The sequence below is a fragment of the Lissotriton helveticus genome, chromosome 4_1 (assembly GCF_964261635.1).
Source record: "Lissotriton helveticus chromosome 4_1, aLisHel1.1, whole genome shotgun sequence".
Lineage (NCBI taxonomy): Eukaryota > Metazoa > Chordata > Amphibia > Caudata > Salamandridae > Lissotriton > Lissotriton helveticus.
In genome coordinates this window covers 253,753,177-253,774,320 of record NC_136063.1, presented here as the reverse complement: position 1 = coordinate 253,774,320, position 21,144 = coordinate 253,753,177, and the positions used below count along the sequence as shown (strand labels likewise).

The 21,144-nt window shown below is 47.3% G+C and overlaps 1 protein-coding gene across 1 annotated transcript in view; it reads left to right on the top strand.

Moving 5' to 3' along the window:
* The first annotated feature begins 347 nt into the window (after window positions 1–347).
* The window catches only part of LOC144828510 (uncharacterized), a 57,014-nt gene continuing 36,217 nt past the window's right edge, over window positions 348–21,144 (top strand). The window contains exon 1 of the mRNA XM_078686745.1: window positions 348–447. The gene's annotated coding sequence lies outside the window, so the exon portion shown is untranslated. The remainder of the gene's footprint in view (window positions 448–21,144) is intronic.

Genomic DNA, 21,144 nt, shown 5'->3' with positions numbered 1-21,144 from the left:
TGGGCAAATCACGTAATCTCCCCATGCCTAACAATAACGAATATCTCCTCATGTAACGCAACAGGTGCTCGTGTAAAGCCTCTGATACCTGAAACCTTCGGGTCAAGTTCGCGCTAAAAAGGGAAGTTTATCAGCGTTGCAGTGTGATCAGCTATTCAACAACCACACTGCAGGGTGATGTGTTTAGTAAAGTGTTCCAATAGATGATGTCACCTCTGGCGAATAAAAGTAAGCACAAGAGTGGGTAGAGAGGGCTGGGGAAACCCCGCTGATTTCATGCCAGGTGCTCGGCCATCTGATTGGTGGACGCCCCTATATAAACCGATGCAACGCCCTCTTGAGAGCACAGCAGCGGGTGACTCCGGGGGTCTCCTGGCGAGAAAGCGGAGCCGTCGGCCAGTTTACACCTCAAGCAGGAACAACGCAACTGCTGACTTCGAAATTAGTGTAAGGTTAACTTTTTTATTCTTAAATCTAATTCTTATAAATAGCAAATTATTTAAAACGACGAATGGGCTAAAAGCCTCGTTGCCCACTGGCTGTCAGACGTGATGGAGGCGCCCAGCACGTCATCCGAGGCACTGGCGGTCCCTTTTACGGGGGGGGCGGGGGGGGGAGGGCGAGGGGGGGATTGCAGATGTGTTGCGTGACCCCCATTCCCCGCGGTGAGGCGACACGCATAGGGGCCCCGGAGTCTGAGGGTCCACCGGCAGGCAAACAAAAGCCTGAGTGAGCACAGTGGGGCTGGTTACATCTGTACCATGAGATACCGTTATCAGCCTACAACGCGTGCTCCATCTGTTACACAGCAGCGGGGAGGGCAGCACGCGTGAGTATGGGTGGGCCAGGCGACGCGTGGTCTGTAAATTATGATTTCTGCATATTCGACGTGAATACCCATTTAAGCGATTACGATTTGCCATCGGTGTGCCCGGGGGTTTTGCACCTACTCCGCCATACTGGGAGGCTTGACAACATTGCACGCTGGCCAGCACTTTTTGAAGCACCATCGATGCATGTGACTCTTGTTAGGGACTCAACTATAGACCCGAACTTTGGGGCAGGGCGCTACCAAGTCAGCAACTGGAAACGGGTCTAACGCCTCAAGAAATAAGACGAAGCTATCCTTTGAGTAAGAGAAGAGAACTAAGTGACACATCGTGCATTATAAACATTAGCCAAACCCTGTGCGATTACAATAAAAGATGTTACAGTGGATTTGACATTGTGTATATATATCTACTGACATATCTCTAAATAGGGGTATTGGTTTTTTGACAGCTAAAAAAACAGCTTTTACAGGTTTAATATAAAGCAATCTGGAGCCAGTTTTCGCAAAGGGATTTCAAGATGAGATCCTTTTTACTAAATCTTCAAAAAGGAATTTTAAGGAATCTGTGCTAGTCTAAATCAAAATACAAATATGGGGGTCATTACGATGGCAGTGGGCCTGCCACCACGATGGCGGGGGGAATCGTTGGTGAAGCGTGGCGGCCATGAAGACCGCCGCCACAATCCTGCAAGGCGGTCCTTTTCCGACCACCTTGAGGAACGAAAATATTGTCTAACATTGCGGCAGTGCCGACGTAGGGATTACGATATCCCTTTCCGACTATCTTTTCGCAACGGTCAACCCGCCATGAAAAGACAGGCGGAAACGGATTTGGGTGCCCATAGCGGGCCACCCTTCATCCCTGGGCGTGGATCAAGTGAACTACATATCCCTGCACCCTGTGGCAGGCACCACAAGTAGGGTGACCAACCGTCCGTAAATTTCACGGACAGTCCCTGAAAGGGCGAGATTTTGATCGATACTTCATCACTATTGATCCAAACCTCGATCTGGTCGACTGAACCTTTGTTGCCTGTCTTGGAGGATGAAAGTGCCCCTGTACCAAACCAGTTCACCCAAGAAAGTACTCTGCTCCCAAAGATCACAAACAACTTCTAGCTTTCAAAAGTTTATTGTAAAGATATGATAAGCTGCAAATACAAGCATCTCAGAATGAGATTCACGAGATACACAGGTCCAATTACATACATGTGCTCTCGGAAAGCCCTCAGACGAGCAACGGAAATCACTAACACAAGTTCTAAGAATAATAAAGCTATCAGCATTGACGCATATCTCTCCTTCATTTAAGTTGGAGGAAAACGCACAGGTTAGGCTGTCCCTACCCTGCTCTAGATGGTATCCCTACTTAACCAAAACCCAACCTAACAAAGGTGTCAGCAGTGAATGACCCCCAAGGGAAGTCACTCACTCTAAGTCTCTTGGTGAAAACCTATAGTTCTCCAGTCATGACCCCTCTCTGCCTACCCATCCGCTCTCTAGAGGGTCCTCAGGTATCTGCTCTAACTCCACCCAGGGGTGCTGTCCCTAATACAAAACAGTCAACAACATTTGAGACGCCCCTTGCGAGACGCCCCTCACGTGGTGTAGCTTCTGGCTTTTTCCATGATGCTTTGTATTGGGCCTCATACGTTAGAGTTGACCTTGCTTCTCAGACTCTTCTCCGGCCCGCTGATACCCCTTAAACATTCCGGAACCCTCCTCCATGTCTGGGCCGCCTACTGAACAGACCTCTATTCATTCATTTATAATTGGATCCCCCCTTTCCTTGCAGCCAGACATCTGCTGCCAAGAACCCAACTCTCATAGACTTCCAAAAAGGCCTGCAACATTTCTTGGCCCAGACATGTACGTGTAAATCAATGCTAAAACATTTCAGGCCTATAATATTTCTCATCATGATTATAGCATTCAACTTCTTCATTAATTAAAGCATGTTAATACTCTTATTCTATTATTCAGTAAACATCTCTGTAAATCATGGCCCATTTAATGCAATGACCAAAACATTAATACAATCTATGTCGTGAAAAGAAACACCTTCCCTTTTAGCTCTGGCCCTGAGGCCTACCACATTCTGCGTTTAACCACATACCATCTTACATTTTAACAGCTACACGACATGGATTCAGAAATAATCACATCTACTAAAATCATATAGTGTCACACATTTCTGTATTAGTTCCACTTCTATTTAAATCTCTACATTAGCTATACATTCAGAATATAATTATAGATACTATTAGCACTCATGGCATTTCTCCTCATGATTTGTGCTTACTACAGGTAAGTGTGATGCACTCATACATTTAGGTCAGTTTGCGCTCTCTCAGTTCCCCCCTTTGATGACCTCTCGGGGTCATCACTAACATTTAAACTGCAGTTATTGGTAGCATAACTTGTCTCTGCGCTTCTAGAGCCCTCAGACTCCTGTACTGATTATCTTGTATGGCAGCCAATCTCTGCAGCTGTTCTCTTTGGGCCCTTTCTGACCTTCTTGCTCTGTACCATTTGTATACCCTCACCAATCCCCACAATATAATCCCACAGATCAATATTATGATGATAGGTTTTAGTATATACCACACAAAGCTTTTGCCTAAGGTGGAAATCCACCCTCCAACTGCACTCATTCCGTGGCCCACCTTTTCCCAGACATTTTCTCTACTCAAATCTTCGATCTCTTTGTGAATATTAGTTATGTTCCCAATAACTTTCTCAAGGGGCTTCGAATTGTCTGGAATGTAAGTGCAGCATTCCTGGACCTTCAAAGCCTTACAGACTCCGCCCTCTTTTGCTAGTAGGACATCTAACGCAAGACGGTTCTGAAGAACCATAGCCCTTATCGATTGCATCTCTCCTTCTACCAGCATTAAGGACTGAGCAGTGCTGGCAGACAACCTGTCGACAACTGTTGCCAGTCGTCTAATTTTAACATCATTAAGGATTACTCCCAAAAGAGGGAACATAGCTCCAAAGACATCTCCAACCATTTCTGCATCTCCTATATCTCTCCTTCCCCTCGATGATGTCTTGCCCTCAATGATCACTAAGTCTTGTGCATGATATATTTTGGGGAAGACAATTGCTAAGTAACATGACCCATACCAGTTGTCAGGTAGTCTCACGTAGGCATTTCTTCCACATACAAAATACACATTTGGAATCACTTGCATTCCTTTCAGGAAATCCTTAGTATAGTACTCTATATTGAAAGCATGTTCACCGTCAACTTCTCCCACGTATACATTTTCATAATACGTTTTGGCTCGGTGAAGACATAGCTTTCCTCTCTGCGTCTTATCTAAAGCTATTGGACCACTACTACCCTTTCTCTTGTGTGCCTTCTCTTCCTCGGTCCAATCTGTTTTCCATTGTCCTGATTTTTTCAAAATCTTTTGTCTCCTGTAACGATCATCCACCTGCCCTATGAACTTCTTCTCGACTTCTGACACCTTGCATGTCAGGTTATTCCTACGGGCATGTGAAGTATCTAAGGTAATCCAAGGAATGAAGAACTTGGCCAATCTGTCTTCACTCTTCCAGTAGTCCCATTTGTTCATCTGCTTATAATTTGGGACTTCTGGCAACACTGAATCATAATTGGAGAAATAGTATTCAAAACTATCTCTCTCATAAAATATACTAAGCAATAAGCTACATGTAATGCCATATGTCAGCGGGAGGTGATGATATCGGATGCCCTCATCTACAGACGCCGGCAACTGCATGCAGACGTAACAATCCTTAACCTCCATGGCATCCACGTATTCATATAAGAGTTTAGCATAAGCATTTGACCTAAAGTCTCCTTGGGACTCATCTACGTGTAACCTACGGGCCTCTGCAGCTAATAACGCCTTCTCTTGAGTGTTTTCCCTTTTCTCACCAGCAACAGTAGGTGTAAGCGTTTCTACAGAATTCACATCAGTTACCTTTGCCTCTTCCTCATGTCCCTTTACATAAGAAATTGTTACCACTAAAGCTATTAATATTATCACTCCTACTATTAGTGTACCTATTATACATTTAGCTCTGCGGTTCTGGGTGCCGGCCTCCATTTCGTCAGACAATGTGGCTCTCTCTTATCTTAGCAAAAAGTTCTTTTCCTCCTTTTCCTTTACAGTCTCTTTTTAATCCTTTTTGTCTTTAGAGTCCACACAACTGGAAGCTGACAACCTTCTTCGCAAAAGTCCTTTAACAGTTCAATAAAGACAACCCTAGCCCTTCTCCATCAACTCAAGGGAAGTTCCCTAAAATTCTCTGCTTCCTGGGCGCTAGGTAATCTTCTTTTTTCTGTTCACTTTATTTACAAAGTCCTTTAACAGTCTACTATCAAGCCTGTGCCTGCAGCTTCAATAGCATAGTTCAGTATTTCCAAACGAAGATTGTGCTCTTCATGTGCTGTTATCGTTGTACCAAAGTCGGGGAATTGCAATTCTGAAAGGAACATGTGTTTTAACTTGCTGAGGCGGGGAGGTCTGGGGAGCATGAATGTTAGTGACCCTTCTTGTTCGACTCCGGGTACCAACAGTCGTATTTCCACGGTGATAATGGGCTCAGAACTGGACACCACCACCACTCGGATCCTCCCTGTCTCCGGTTTCACAGACATTTGTCGCCAGATATGTCCACTCAGGTGTGGAGTATCTTCTGTTAGGCACACGCACTCTTCTTGACCTTCTTCGGTCGGGTGCTTCAGCGCCCTGAGCACCTTCTTCTGGGTCTGAGTCTTCTGATATCGGAGGAAGGGTTACCTCTGGAGTTGACCTCAGGCTAGAGCTCCTTCTTTGCGGCCAATTAGCTTCTCCACGTGCCCTTCTACTCCTTCTCCTTCTTGTCTGTTCTCGCTCTCTGTCAGACCTGTCAGTGTCTGACTCGTATTCCCAGCTACTTTCCCCTTCAGTAGCGTCTTCCGTTTCGCTGTTGTACTGACCGTCCTCAGCTTGGTCAGACTCGTTCCCTGCTTCCGCTGGCACCTCTACAGCTTGGCTAGCCCCCTCTATGGCTTCTCGGTCCTCTTCTGGACGTCTATCCGAGAGAGGAGCTGTTTCTTCCCGAGGTGCTGGAACCCTTCGCGTATGTGACGCGTGGATCCAATTGGGCAGGCCTCCCACCTTCACAGCTGTGTTCGTGATCAGGATGATCTGGAAGGGCCCACGCCAACGAATATCCAAGCAGCTTCTTCTCACATGTTTTTTCACCAGGACCCAGTCCCCAGGGTACAGGTCATGGCACGGGCCCTGGCACGCTGGAACCTCGGCAGCCTGCACCTGAAGGGACACAGAACGAATGGCGTCAGACAGCCCCTTACAATAGTCCAGGATCATATCATCTGTGATATTTAACAGTGCAGTAGTTGGGACAGATGGCAGCCTCATTGCTCTCCCCATTAACACCTCATGTGGTGATAACCCCGTTCTTCTGTCTGGGGTACTACGAAGGCTCATGAGAACCAATGGCAGGGCGTCAGGCCAACTCAGGGTCGTTGAGGAACAAACTTTGGCTATTCTGGCCTTGATCGTGCCATTGATCTGCTCCACAATTCCTGAGGCTTCTGGTCGGTAACTGCAATGCAACTTCTGATCAATATTCAGAGCTGCGCAAATCATTTTCACAAGCTCGCTGTTAAAATGGGTTCCCCTATCTGATTCCAAAAAGGCCGGCACCCCGAAGCGCGGAATGAGTTCCCTGAGCAGTAACTTGGCCACTGTGAGGGTGTCGCACCTACGTGTAGGGTATGCCTCAACCCATCTGGAGAACACACAAACAACCACCAGGACATAGCGGAGGCGGTTGCACCTTGGCATTTCAATGAAATCTATCTGCATTCGATTGAATGGACCTCCAGACCTTCCTATGTGGCTCAGCGCAACTGGTGTTCTTTTTCCTACGTTCAGCTGCTGGCAGGTTACACAACGCTGGCACACTGCTTCTGCTGCTATTCTAAACTTAGGATTGTACCAAGTCTGTCTAAACACTCTCAGCATAGCATCTCTCCCTAAGTGTACGGGACCATGTATGAGTCTAGCCATTGGATTCACCATCTCATTGGGCAACACTGCTCTGCCGTCTGCTGAGACCCAAAAATGGGACTCACCCATTACACATCCTGCCTTTTCCCATGTTTCTTTTTCAGAATCAGGAGCATTTTCTTGCATGTTTGACAGTTCATCCCAAGTATCAACAGTTTCCAGTATCATGGCTAATTCAGTCCTTACATTTATTCCACCCACTTCCACCTCTGTGAAAGAGTACCCTTGTTCCGCGCAATACCGCGCAACTTCATCGGCATATCTATTGCCTTTTGAAACGAAGTCCTCATTTCTGGTATGTGCGGTGCACTTTACAACTGCGATACCTGCTGGGCATTGCAACGCCTCTAACAACAGGCGCACAAACTCTCCATTGCGAATGGGAGAGCCTGAAGAGGTCATGAAGCCTCTTTGAGACCATAACTGTCCGTAATCATGAACTACCCCATAACCATATTGGCTGTCGGTGTATATGGTGACTCGAATTTGATTGCTTGCCAAACAAGCACGTGTCAGGGCAATAATTTCAGCTACCTGAGCGGAGTGTACTCCTTCCAGGCACCCAGCTTCCACAACTCCAGTAATTGTACAAACAGCATAAGCTGCTCTCAACTGCCCAACTTCGTCTCTTACACATGAGCCATCGACAAAGAAAATTTCGTCTGGGTCGGTCAGTGGCTCATCTACGATGTCGGGTCTGGGTTTGGTGCATAGTTCAGTCACATCAAGGCAGTCATGGTCTGTACATTCATCATCATCCTCGATATCATTTGGAAGTGGCATCAAGGTAGCAGGGTTCAAAACAGAGCATCTCTTGAGGGTCACATTCTCTGCAGCAAGAATAACTTGCTCATATCGCGTGAGCCTGCTGTTGGTCAGATGCTGTGTTTTGGTCCTGGTCATCAACAGTTCAACAGAATGGGGCACGCATACCTCTAACGGGTGCCCCATGACGATATTTTCACATCTCTCAATGCTGACACCCGTTGCAGCAACGGATTTGAGACATCCGGGCAACGCTGCGGCTACTGGGTCTAAAGTAGCCGAGAAATAAGCAACTGGTCTACGGGCATTCCCATGGATTTGGACCAACACAGACAACGCGCAACCTTCTCTCTCACAACAGTAAAGAAAAAATGGTTTATTGTAATCAGGCATTCCCAATGCCGGAGCCCGACACAGGTCCTCTCGCAGCTGTAGGAATGCCATCAAACAGTCTTTGTCCCATGGTACCGGATCGCTCACCTCCTTGTGTGTCAGTTTTTGCAAGGGCTTTGCTTTCAGTGAAAAGTTCACGATCCACTGTCGGCAATAACCCACCATCCCTAGGAACATCCTGACCTCTCTCTGTGTCTTAGGCGCATTCATTTTCATGATCGCCTCTATCCTGTCTGGTGACACCTTTCGTTTGCCTTTCTCTATTCTGTGTCCCAAGTACTGCACTTCTGTCAGGCAGTACTGCAACTTCCCCGGGGACACCTTGTGCCCATTGGCAGCTAGGTGATTTAACAAAGCAATGGAGTCTTCCCTGCAAGCTTCTTCTGTTTCTGACGCCACGAGGAGGTCGTCTATGTACTGGACCAGAACTGACTTCTGGGGCAGTACTAGACTTTCAAGATTTTTCTTCAAAAGCTGGTTAAAGATCGATGGGCTCTCTGTATACCCCTGAGGGATACGACACCATGTTAGGACGCGATTTTCCAGCTTAAATGCGAAAAGAAAATGGCTTTCTTCGTCCAAAGGGATCGAAAAGAAAGCCTGACAAAGATCGATCACAGTGAACCACTCAGCTTGGAATGGAATCTGAAACAGTATCACTGATGGATTCGGTACCACTGGACAACACGAAACGACTATGTTATTAATCTTTCGAAGGTCCTGTACTATCCGAAATTTCCCATTTGGTTTCTGCAGACCCATAATCGGGGAGTTGCATGGACTACCCACGATTTCTTTCAGTATTCCCTGTTTAATCATGGACTCAATCACGGGTTTTATGCCTGCAATCGTTTCTGGAGTCAATTTATATTGGGGTGTTCTTGGGAACTCAGCATGCGGTTTCACTACTATTTTCACTGGGTCCACCCCTTTTACCAATCCTATCTCTTCCCCAGTGAAATCCCATACTTCTGGTGCCACTGTCTCTCTCAAGTCCCAGGGGAGCTCATCTACTGTTAAAGTAGGATACAGCTCCACGCATATTCTTGAGTTTGCAACTTTGAAATCTGCATCATCATCATTGGTCAATACCTCCACTCCCTGAGGTGTGCAATATATAGTACAATTCAATTTACACAACAGGTCTCTTCCTAGCAGACACACAGGACTTGAATCGCAAACCACAAACTGGTGCTCATCGCTGTACTTCCCTATTTTCACCTGTACTGGTTCTGTCAATTGGCTGGTTATTCTCCTGTTTGCGACCCCTACCACCTGTATGGTCTCTCCAGACATGGGCAGGTCTGGAACTGCAGCTGATCTGATCGTGGATCTAGTGGCTCCTGTGTCCACCAGAAATGTCGTAGGGCACCCTGCTACTTCTGCTTCCACATAGGGTCCCCTCTGGTCCACCTCCAATGCTGCCCCGAGGGTGCAGTCTTCTCTTTCCACCCTCTGTCCGGTTAATGGGTCCACATAATAGCACTCTTCCCCTTCTACAAACAGGGGCATTTGTCTATAGGTCTTACCCATAGTCCCTACTCGAGGAGGTTGCGGGAACTGGGCTCGGGGAGGAGCCCCCCCCCCTTTGAGCACCTTTCCTTGGTATGGCGTCACCCCTCTTGTAGGCGCGCTCTGGACCTCTTCCTCCTCTATCTCTTGCTCTCCTATCTCTACATTGTAGGGGCACTCGCGTTTCCAATGCCCCACCTCGTTACACTGGTGGCACCTAGTCGTTTTCTTCAAGGCAGCTATATCTAATCTGGGTCTAAAGGTGGAACTATCCTCATTGCCCTTGTTCTGACTGTACTGCTTCTTTCCTCCTGTACCTGTTCCTTGCTGCTGTTGCTGTTGTCCCCCCTTCCCTGCTGCCTGCATCTGTACCACCATCAACTTTTCTTTTAATTTCTTAGCCTTGGAGTCTATCTCATCACAGCAGTACCTGGCATATCTCAGTATTTCGTCTAGGGGTTTACTTTGCCAACAAATCGAGTGTTGCTGAATCATTAAACTAATATCCGGTCTCAGTCCCAGGACGAACTTGGACACAAATTGCCCTATGTCTTTTGGATCCATTACATCCAAGCCGCTATACTGTTTAAACGCCTTCAGCAATCTCTCGTAATATTCGTGGACTGTCTCTTTGGGTTCCTGTCTTGTTCGGTCTATTCTGACCCAATCTATGTCTTGCATTGGCACTTTCTCTTTCAGCCAAGTCATCACTCTCTCGAATTTTGCCATCACAGTCTCGGACGGCCCATTAGTCTTAGCATCTCTCTCTGGCTCCGTTGTGGGCCACTCAGCGCTAACCTTGCATGCGGTCCACAGATCTCCTGGTACTACAATGTCAAACAGCGTGTTCAGATCTATCCATAGGACCTTTGAGATTTTTACAAATCTCTCCACTTGCTTGTACCACTCCACTGGGTTTTCCCGTAATTTGGGGAAGGAGGTGGTAAAAGCAGCTAAATCTCCCCTACTCCAAGGGACATGTACATAGTTCCCATTTGCGACTTCGCGCAAAGGGTAAGCTTCTATTCCCTGCTGTCCTCCTGGTGTCATACCAAGCGTGCTTCTCCTGCCGGTCCCTTTCTTGGACCACCTCTCTTCCCACTTATCTAGTGCCCTCCATGTCCTTATTCCAGTGATCAGTTCCCTTATGTGCGTTTTCAGCCCAATCGTTCTCCTCTCATCTAGGTCTCGATCTGTATAATGTAGCCTGTGGTTACCCTGTAATGCTTTGGTTCTTGACAAGTCCACCATATATTTGCCTGCTAGTTCGACTAACTTCTCATGGACTGCTCTCGCTTTTCGAGTAATGTCCTTTGCCATATACAGTATTTCATCCTGTTCATACATTTCCATTCTTTCTAAAGGCAGGGTACCATCTACCATATCATCCAGGTCTGACCTTAAACTGGCGACATCGAGTCTCTTGGCTTTTATCTCAGCTCGCAATACGTCTTTCGAAGGGGGCTCACTGGTCTCCCTACCATCCCAACTTCGAGCTCTACGTTTGGGCTCGGGAGAGTTAAAGGGTGCCCTCCCTTGCTCCCATCTCTCCAGGTCCCATGCTCGGCCATCCGATCTTGGAAGGTGATGGAACACGGGCCTGTTACCCCTACTCTTGCTCTGCCCACTCTCTTCTTCTTCTCTCCTCTCACCGCACACCTCTCTGTTATTTTCCCTCTGGTCGCTACTCTCTCTTTGCCTAGTATCGCTCAGTATCCGATACGATCCTTCCTGGTTCCCCATATTCCCTGGGCTGCGCTCATTTCCGTCATCACAGGGACTATGGTGCGACCTCTCACAACTCCCATTCAGTTCTCTGGTGCCGGGCACACAGTGTGGACACTTAAAGCTGTTTCTGTACTCTTGCGCTCTCCTCTCCTCTTCACTGAGTATTGGGCGCGCCACCCCTCCCCTCCCGGGGCCCCCGTTTTCCAGGTCTGTTCTATCTCCCCTCCGGGCCCAATGGGTGACTCCCCTACTCTCTCTCTCTCTACAGTCCCACTCCGGGCTGCTCTCCCCAGCCCCGCAGTGAGTCCGAGCTCGGCTGTCCTGACTTTCCCTTTCAGCTTCCGCAGCTATGATGCTCTTTTGAGCCTTCACTGCCTCATCCCACTGCTTCATGTACTCATTTAGCTCTTGAAAGGATTTTCGTCCAGATCCCCTCAGATCCATTGGCCATCTAGGGCCCCCAGGATCCCCTCCTGGGTCCCCTGCTGTGTGCATCGGGGTGCTCCACTCTCTCGGTATCGGCATCTGACTTGGGGAATTGATCGTATCGTTCCTTCTTGCCTTCTCTGCTCTTTCTCTGTCCTTCCGTACCCGTTCTTCCCCTCTTGCTCTCTCTTGGTCATATATCGATATTATAGGACCTATGGTAACAGGTACCTGTAGTGCATCTGGTAATGCGTAGGATGTGGCGCTTTCCGTTTCCGGCGCTCTTTGTACCACAAACCTCCCGACTACCTGTTGCACCTGACTAGGCTGGGACAGCTCTTTCTTTGCCTCAGGATCCCACTCTGAACTGGGAAGCGGTCTATGCTCCCCTGTATTGCCCCCCTTTTCTCCTTCCGTATGCTCGACCTCTCCCCCTGCTCTATTATACGGGGGTGGCCTGTCTGTCAATAATCTGTTTATCAGGCTGTCCTCTGTTTCGCTCTCATCATCTTCTTCTAGGGGGCTTTTATTTACGGGTACCTCTAACACTGGGTACAGTTTATTTACTTCCAGGTTATGCACTCTCCATCTTTTAGCATCCGCATCCCACCTGGCATCCTGCACTGCCCTTACCGATCGTTTCACCCTTTCTTGTCGTCTGTTCATATTCTTTTCATGCGCTGCCCTAACCCATGCTTCAAGAGCTTCAAACTGGGTCGGTCTAGGCAAGGGTCTCATTGAGGTCATGACTGATTTTAATCGATGCAACACCTCTAATCTAAACGTCCCGTACTTCGGGAACGTCAGTTCCTCATTTCCTTCAGTAATCTTACTCCACTCTGATATCCAAAGGATCGTATGCAGCCCAACATTCACTGCCATATAACGAGCTGGCGTACCCTCCGGCGGGGCTTCTTCCCCTTCATACGATCCCCGCTTCTCTTTTTTAAACACCGCTCTCAGCCATTTAAAACACTTCATAATTATGCGCACAATATCCAGCTTCGCTACTCTGTTTACTTCCTGATGACAATCCACCAATCCTGTCGCGGCTTTGCTAGCTTGGCCTATCGCAGCGCGGTCTTTCTCCGGTCGGCCAATCACGTCGCGACCCTGTCTGACGTCTTTGCTAGCTGGCCTATCACAGCGCGGTCTTTCTCCGGTCGGCCAATCACGTCGCGACACTTTCTGACGTCACTTTTCTCCGCTTCGCAGCAGCACCCCTCCTTTCTCAACTCGTCTCCCGGTTATGCATGCGTCCCATTCATACACCGAAAAATGACTACTTCCGACCAAGCGGTCACTTCTCTCGACTGTACGTCCACAGTCTATATGTAATTGTCAACACAACTGACGAAATGTCTATCGTCTCTCTGATAGGTTGCTTACACACACAGTAACTTCCGACCAGCGTCCGTTACTCACGCACTCACTCTTACGTTCCCCCTATCTCGGTCTTTCGGGTGATCAATGGTACCTCATGACCCCCTTCACACTAGTTGACAATTACTCTGGGTGTCCGATACACCCGAACCACTTAAGCTCTCCTTGAACTTAAGATTTCCACCGGTTGCGCGCGCTCACAACCTGTTCCGCAGTCACTCTACAGACATTCAACTCCGCCAGACATTACAACATAGATACAATACAAAACACCGCAATCTAACACGCATAACCCTTTATACTCACTCTCGACCGATACTGCTGCTTTTTCTGTCTCACGTCATCCGGATCTTCTTCGGCGGGCTGTTCTTCCGATCATCGATCTCTAGGGGCCTTGGGGTAAGCTAACCTGGCCTAGGTCACCGTCCTCAAGAAGGCAACCATCCTCTGCTACCAACTGAAAGGGCGAGATTTTGATCGATACTTCATCACTATTGATCCAAACCTCGATCTGGTCGACTGAACCTTTGTTGCCTGTCTTGGAGGATGAAAGTGCCCCTGTACCAAACCAGTTCACCCAAGAAAGTACTCTGCTCCCAAAGATCACAAACAACTTCTAGCTTTCAAAAGTTTATTGTAAAGATATGATAAGCTGCAAATACAAGCATCTCAGAATGAGATTCACGAGATACACAGGTCCAATTACATACATGTGCTCTCGGAAAGCCCTCAGACGAGCAACGGAAATCACTAACACAAGTTCTAAGAATAATAAAGCTATCAGCATTGACGCATATCTCTCCTTCATTTAAGTTGGAGGAAAACGCACAGGTTAGGCTGTCCCTACCCTGCTCTAGATGGTATCCCTACTTAACCAAAACCCAACCTAACAAAGGTGTCAGCAGTGAATGACCCCCAAGGGAAGTCACTCACTCTAAGTCTCTTGGTGAAAACCTATAGTTCTCCAGTCATGACCCCTCTCTGCCTACCCATCCGCTCTCTAGAGGGTCCTCAGGTATCTGCTCTAACTCCACCCAGGGGTGCTGTCCCTAATACAAAACAGTCAACAACATTTGAGACGCCCCTTGCGAGACGCCCCTCACGTGGTGTAGCTTCTGGCTTTTTCCATGATGCTTTGTATTGGGCCTCATACGTTAGAGTTGACCTTGCTTCTCAGACTCTTCTCCGGCCCGCTGATACCCCTTAAACATTCCGGAACCCTCCTCCATGTCTGGGCCGCCTACTGAACAGACCTCTATTCATTCATTTATAATTGGATCCCCCCTTTCCTTGCAGCCAGACATCTGCTGCCAAGAACCCAACTCTCATAGACTTCCAAAAAGGCCTGCAACATTTCTTGGCCCAGACATGTACGTGTAAATCAATGCTAAAACATTTCAGGCCTATAATATTTCTCATCATGATTATAGCATTCAACTTCTTCATTAATTAAAGCATGTTAATACTCTTATTCTATTATTCAGTAAACATCTCTGTAAATCATGGCCCATTTAATGCAATGACCAAAACATTAATACAATCTATGTCGTGAAAAGAAACACCTTCCCTTTTAGCTCTGGCCCTGAGGCCTACCACATTCTGCGTTTAACCACATACCATCTTACATTTTAACAGCTACACGACATGGATTCAGAAATAATCACATCTACTAAAATCATATAGTGTCACACATTTCTGTATTAGTTCCACTTCTATTTAAATCTCTACATTAGCTATACATTCAGAATATAATTATAGATACTATTAGCACTCATGGCATTTCTCCTCATGATTTGTGCTTACTACAGGTAAGTGTGATGCACTCATACATTTAGGTCAGTTTGCGCTCTCTCATCCGTAATTCTGTCCGTCTGTCCGTTGTCCGTGAAGGATTCTTTAACGGACGCCATTTGTCCGTCATTTTAGCCGGGCACCGGTCGCCCCACCCTAAAGCCAGCACAGCTTGCACCCACCTCCCTTCTTGACTCCGATGCTGTATCAAAGCTCAGGTACCCCGCAGCACTGGAGAGGCACAGCGGGATGGCACCCCTCACACCCCCAGCCCTTGATGAGCTGTTAAGAGGTGCTCGAAGGTGACTGAAAGGAGGGGCTGCAGGTTCAGGAGCCGGGGCATCCATTCAGATGCAAACAGCCCTGAATGCGTCACGTCTCTGCAATTTAGAGAGGCCCCAAACATCCTAGACTCCGCCAGATTACAATAAGGCAGCACGTGGTTCTCTTCACAGAGCTTAATTACTGTCACTAAGTTGTAAGCAAACCTTGGTTCTTCAAACATGCAGTCTATAATGTAATAAAATAAAGAAAAGGCACAATCGCACCCACACTGATTAACAAAGTATGGAGGACAATCAGTTCAATCAGTTCTCTTAGAGTATCTCCTGTTAGTACTGTACATCACAGTGGGGGATGGCATTTTGGACAGAGAGCCTGTCTTCTTGTCTTGTGCAGGAGGGGGCGAGGAGCCCAAGATGATACTAGAATACTGCATGCCCACCCCTGTGCCCACCCTGGTGGATCCTGTTCCCCCTCCTGTGATTGCTCCTGTCCCCCCTCCCCCCACCTGTGATGGCTCCTATCCCCCCCTGTGGTGGCTCCTGTCCTAACCCAACCCCCCCACCCCCACCTGTGATGGCTCCTGCCCCCCCTGTGGTGGATCATGTCTCTGCCCTGGGTGGCTTCTGTCCCAGTCCCGGAATGGCTCCTGCAGCGAGGGTGAAGTTCTTGATGGGCCTCTTCTCAAAAGGGCTCAGCTCAAAATTAATATGGAAAGGTGGGCGAGTAAGTAAGTGAAGGGATGGGTGGATGTCTGGATGAATTAGTGAAAGGGTAAATGGATGGATGGATGAGGGGAAGGATGGATGGAGGGAAATGATGGGTGGATGGGTGGGTGAAAGGATGGATGGATGATGAGGGGAAGGATGGATGGATGGATGATGAGGGGGAGGATAGATGGATGGAAGATGAGGGGAAGGATGGATGGATGGAGGGGTGGGTGAAAGGATGGATGATGAGGGGAAGGATGGATGGATGGATGATGAGGGGGGTGGATGGATGGATGGATGATGGGAAGGATGGATGGGTGGATGTCTTAATGAATTAGTGAAAGGGTAAATGGATGAATGAAAGAGTGAATACATGGATAACGAGAGAGGACGGATGGATTGATGAGTGAGGGGAAGGATGGATGAGAGAAAATGTAAATAGCTGGATGTATGGGTGGAAGGGTAGCTGGATGATGGATGAGGGGAAAGATGGATGAGGGGAAGGATGGATGGATGAGGGGAAGGATGGATGGATGGAGGGGAAGAATGGGTGGATGAGTGGGTGAAAGGATGGATGGATGAGGGGAAGGATGGATGGATGGATGAAGAGGGGGAGGATGGATGGATGGAAGATGAGGGGAAGGATGGATGGATGGAGGGGTGGGTGAAAGGATGGATGGATGATGAGGGGAAGGATGGATGGATGGATGATGAGGGGGTGGATGGATGGATGGATGATTAGGGGGAGGATGGATGGATGGATGGATGATGAGGGGAAGGTTTGATGGATGGATGGAGGGGTGGGTGACATGATGGATGGATGATGAGGGGATGGATGGATGGATGGATGGATGATGAGGGGAAGGATGGATGGATGATGAGGGGAAGGATGGATGGATGATGAGGGGGTGGGTGAAAGGATGGATGACGAGGGGAAGGATGGATGGATGAATGGATGATGAGGGGGTGGGTGAAAGGATGGATGGATGATGAGGGGAAGGATGGATGGATGGTGAGGGGATGGATGGATGGATGATGAGGGGATGGGTGAAAGGATGGATGGATGGATGGATGGATGATGAGGGGAAGGATGGATGGATGATGAGGGGAAGGATGGATGGATGATGAGGGGAAGGATGGATGGATGGATGGATGATGAGTGAGTGGGTGAAAGGATGGATGGAGAGTGGGTGGGTGAAATGATGGCTGGATGGATGAGGAGTGGGGGGGTGAAAGGATGGATTGATTGATGAATGATGAGTGGGTGGGTGAAAGGATGAATGGATGAGTGGTTGGGTGAATGGTGGGTGGGTGAAAGGATGGATGAGTGGGTGGGTGGATGGTGGGTGGGTGAAAGGATGGATGAGTGGATAGGTGGGTGGATGGTTGGGTGGATGATGGGTGGGCAGGTGGGTGGATGAGTGAAATGATGGATGGATTGATGGGTTGATAAGTGCAAGGGTGAATGAATAGACGTATGAGTGAAAGGGTGGATGTAAGGATGGATGAGTGAGTGAAAGGGAGGGTAGATGGACACAAGGATGGATAGATGTGTGAAGGAGTGAAATGATAGATGGATGAGTGATAGGGTCAATGGATGGATTCATGAGTGGATGAGTAGATGGATGGATGGGTGGGTGGATGGATGGATGGATGGAAGGAAGGTTGGCTAAGTGAAAAGGTCGATGGAGAGAGAAAGGGAGGATGGATGGATGACTAAAAGAGTGGATGGGTGAAAGGATTAGTAAGTGAAAGGATGGCTGGATTGGTGAAAGGGTAAATGGCTGGATGGATGAGTGATGGGATGAAGAGTGGATGGATAAGTGTACAGATGGATAGGGTGAAAGGGTGGATGGATGGATGATGGATGAGTGAAAGGATGGATGAAGGGATGGACGATTGAAATGATAGATGGAAGGATACATGATGGATAGGTTTGCAAATGGTTGAATATGTTTGGAAATGGCTGGGCTTACTTATATACTATTGCGCGACCTCTGATGTGTCTGTAAAACTTACCTATTGTCATGAAGTTTTGTCCTGAATTTTGACCCCCTGTCCTGAATTTGTGTCCTGAATTTTGACCCTTTGTCCTGAATTTTTACACTCACCGTCCTGAATTTGCACCAATGCCAGTTGGTCACCCTAACCACAAGGTGCCTGCCACATAGTGCAAGGATTTGCAAGTGTCTTCATTTTTGCGTTGTGGCGGGGGCTGCTGAACGCTTCCCGGTCACAATGCAAAGTATGGGTGATGCGATCGCCACAGTGGCGGCCGCATCGTAATTGGGGTGCGGGACAGCCGCTTTACAAGCGACAGTCCCAGGCTCTGCATCAATGGCGGGCAGACTCAAGAGCAAACCTTACCCCGATGTGTAGAAACCAAATGTTCTGTATGTCTCCCTATATATAAGTATTGGACCTGGCATTCATTGTTTAGTCTTCTCCCAAACTTATTGCCTTTCCATCTCCTTTTTCTAAAAAAAATGTTTTGTTGGCATTAGGTCTCTATGCACTTGACCACTACTAACCATTACTAAAGTTCTTGTTTGCTCTCCCTAAAACATGGTGAACCTAAACCAGATGAGCACATTTATTTACTCGTGAGTCTCTAGTTTATAACACTACATGTACACAGGGCGGGCTGGTAAATTAAATGCTACTAGAGGTGCTGCAGCAATCTCTGTGCTAGCCATATAGTAGTACTTTAAAACATGCCTCAGGCCTGCCATTTAAGCCTGTAGTGAAGTTTTAAACTGCTATTTGAACCTGGCAAAATAAGCCTTTTCCCAGGCCTAAACCTTCCTTTATACAAATACATCACCCCTAGGATAGGAACTTTACACCGATAGGGCAGGTGCATTGTATTTAAAAAGTAGGGCCCATGTTTTTAAGTTTTACATGCCCTGGAAGTGAAAAACTACCTAATTTGTTTTTCACTACTGTAAGGTCTAGCCCTCAAATTGGATAACATGGGGTTACCTCATTACATCTCATAAATGCTAACTTTTGATTGGGAACAGGCAGAGGTGTCAAGTTTGGACTGCAATTAACTTTTTATTTAAAATTCTCTTTAATTGTAAAGTTAGATTTTAAGTCCCAATTCTGAAAATGCCACTATCCATTTCGTGCCTACTTCTAGTATCCAGGGTCACATTACTGTGAATGGCTCTGCAGTTGGGATAGGTGTATTACTCCCTGACAATCAGACTAGATTTTGACAGGATGGGCCTTCCTGCCAAGATGACTGGGTAGGAGCCGTTCCCTGCCTCACTTATACTTCAACGAGCTTGCCTTCTGGACACACAAATAAACCTGACACTAACTAACCTTTTGTCACCCCAAAGTTGTTAGTGCCTTGGAAGGTGAAGGGAAGAACTTTCCAGAACCAGATGTGTTGATAGGACAAGGTGTTCTCCCACTTCAAAGGCTGGGTCCAGGTATAAATATTGGAACCTCAGAACACCTCTTCAGTACACTCTTGGACCAGTTGAAAACTTCAGAAGAACTGCCTGGAGCCCCAGAGGATGGCCCTGCTGCTTGAGGCCTGCCCTTTTTCGCTGAGGACTGTCCTTGTGTTAGCAGAGGACTGCCCTGCTGCTTAAGGCCTACCTTGCTCCCCAGAGGACTGCTCTACTGTTATAGGCCTGCCTTGCTCATTGAAGGAGGACTGGGCCACCTCCTTGACCCTGGACTAACAGAGTGACTCTAAGGGCTAGTTGGCTGACTTATTGTGTGAGCTACAGGGACAGACAAGCTGCAGATGCCTTGAACCCTGCACCTGAGCTCTACTGGAGCAAGTCTTAACCCCAAAGTGTTGCCTTCCAGTTTCTACACCCTCGGAGGTGGTGTTTTTGATGGTACTCATGCTAATCCTTGTACTAGAGACTGAGAAAAATGTTCACCAAAACGTACCAGAAGAACTGACTGAAGACTGGGACCTACCTGCTAGCCAATTTGCCTAAGGCTCATCGCCTGTCGGCCTGACATTACGGTAACTCCAGCGACGCTCTTCTCTGTAGCATCACATCTTGTTCAGCTGGACCTTCAAGCGACGGTATCCGGCCTCATGGAGCCCTCTTTCAGCCTTGTCCCACTAGAGGTTTTCGACTTCCACAACATTGTCCAAGTCCTATGGGAAACATCTTCACAGAGCTCAACTGAGATAGAGTCCCCATTGACCACAACAACATTCTCGGCCTGGAAATTTGGTTACATCCACTCTGAACTTTTTCCTGCCATTGTTGATGGCTTCAGGAGACTTCCTCAAGTGTTCTCCGGCAACAATGCCCTCTCCTCGGACAGAGTCTGCTGCCTTACCCCACTGAACTCTACCTTCTTTTGGACTTTTCTTCAAGAAATGTTCTAAGTCCAAAAGTAAACAGAGACCAGAACCAATTCATCTCTTGTATCTCACCCATGCTTCATTAACTTTTGACTTTGCCTCGATCTTGCTTTGATCTTCTAGGTGCTAAATTTGACTAAAAACGTTTAATTCATAACTCCGGTTCTACTGATTGGATTTAATTATTTTTGGTGTCCTTTTATTTATTAAAATGTATCCTATTTTTCCAAATAGTTTTCACCTTATTACTGTCTGTGTGCTCCATAAATACTTGACACAATGGGTCTAAATTAAGCCTGACTGCTTTTTTTGCCAAGCTATCAGAGGGTTAGCACAGATTAATTTGGTGAATTTTATGGTTTACTCTGACAAGGATTGTGGTTGATGCTTAAGTAGGGTTTTCAACCCTACAGATAGTTCTCAGTCAGGGCTTGGAGAGGGAGCATGCCCCCTCCTAGTCACAATAAAAAAGGCTATGGGTACGTACCATGGTGCCTGGCTGGATAGGTCCCATCACTAGCGCTGCTTTGCTTGATAGTCTTACCGGTGCTTCCGGGCCTCAGGCTGTTTCCTGGTGCCTTTGGGCTCAATACTGCCATCTCTTCTGAAGTACCCAGACCTCTAGTCCCAACTCTGAGATTGCTTATTACAATCTCATCCATTCCAGGTTTGCAAAAAGAATCTTCTATGACGGGTCCTTGCTGATATGGTATGTTTCTATCACACTTTCGATAAATAGTCTAAATATCGAGTTTAAAATATCGAGAGGACAGAATATTGACTGTCAAAAATATAGTGGTACAGAATATCGATATGCAGGTAAGAAATATTGTTTGTCATAATATCGAAGTTAGTAATATTGTTAGTCCTAATATCGTTGTCAAAAATATCGATTTTTTTCAGTGTTTTAAATGGTAGTAT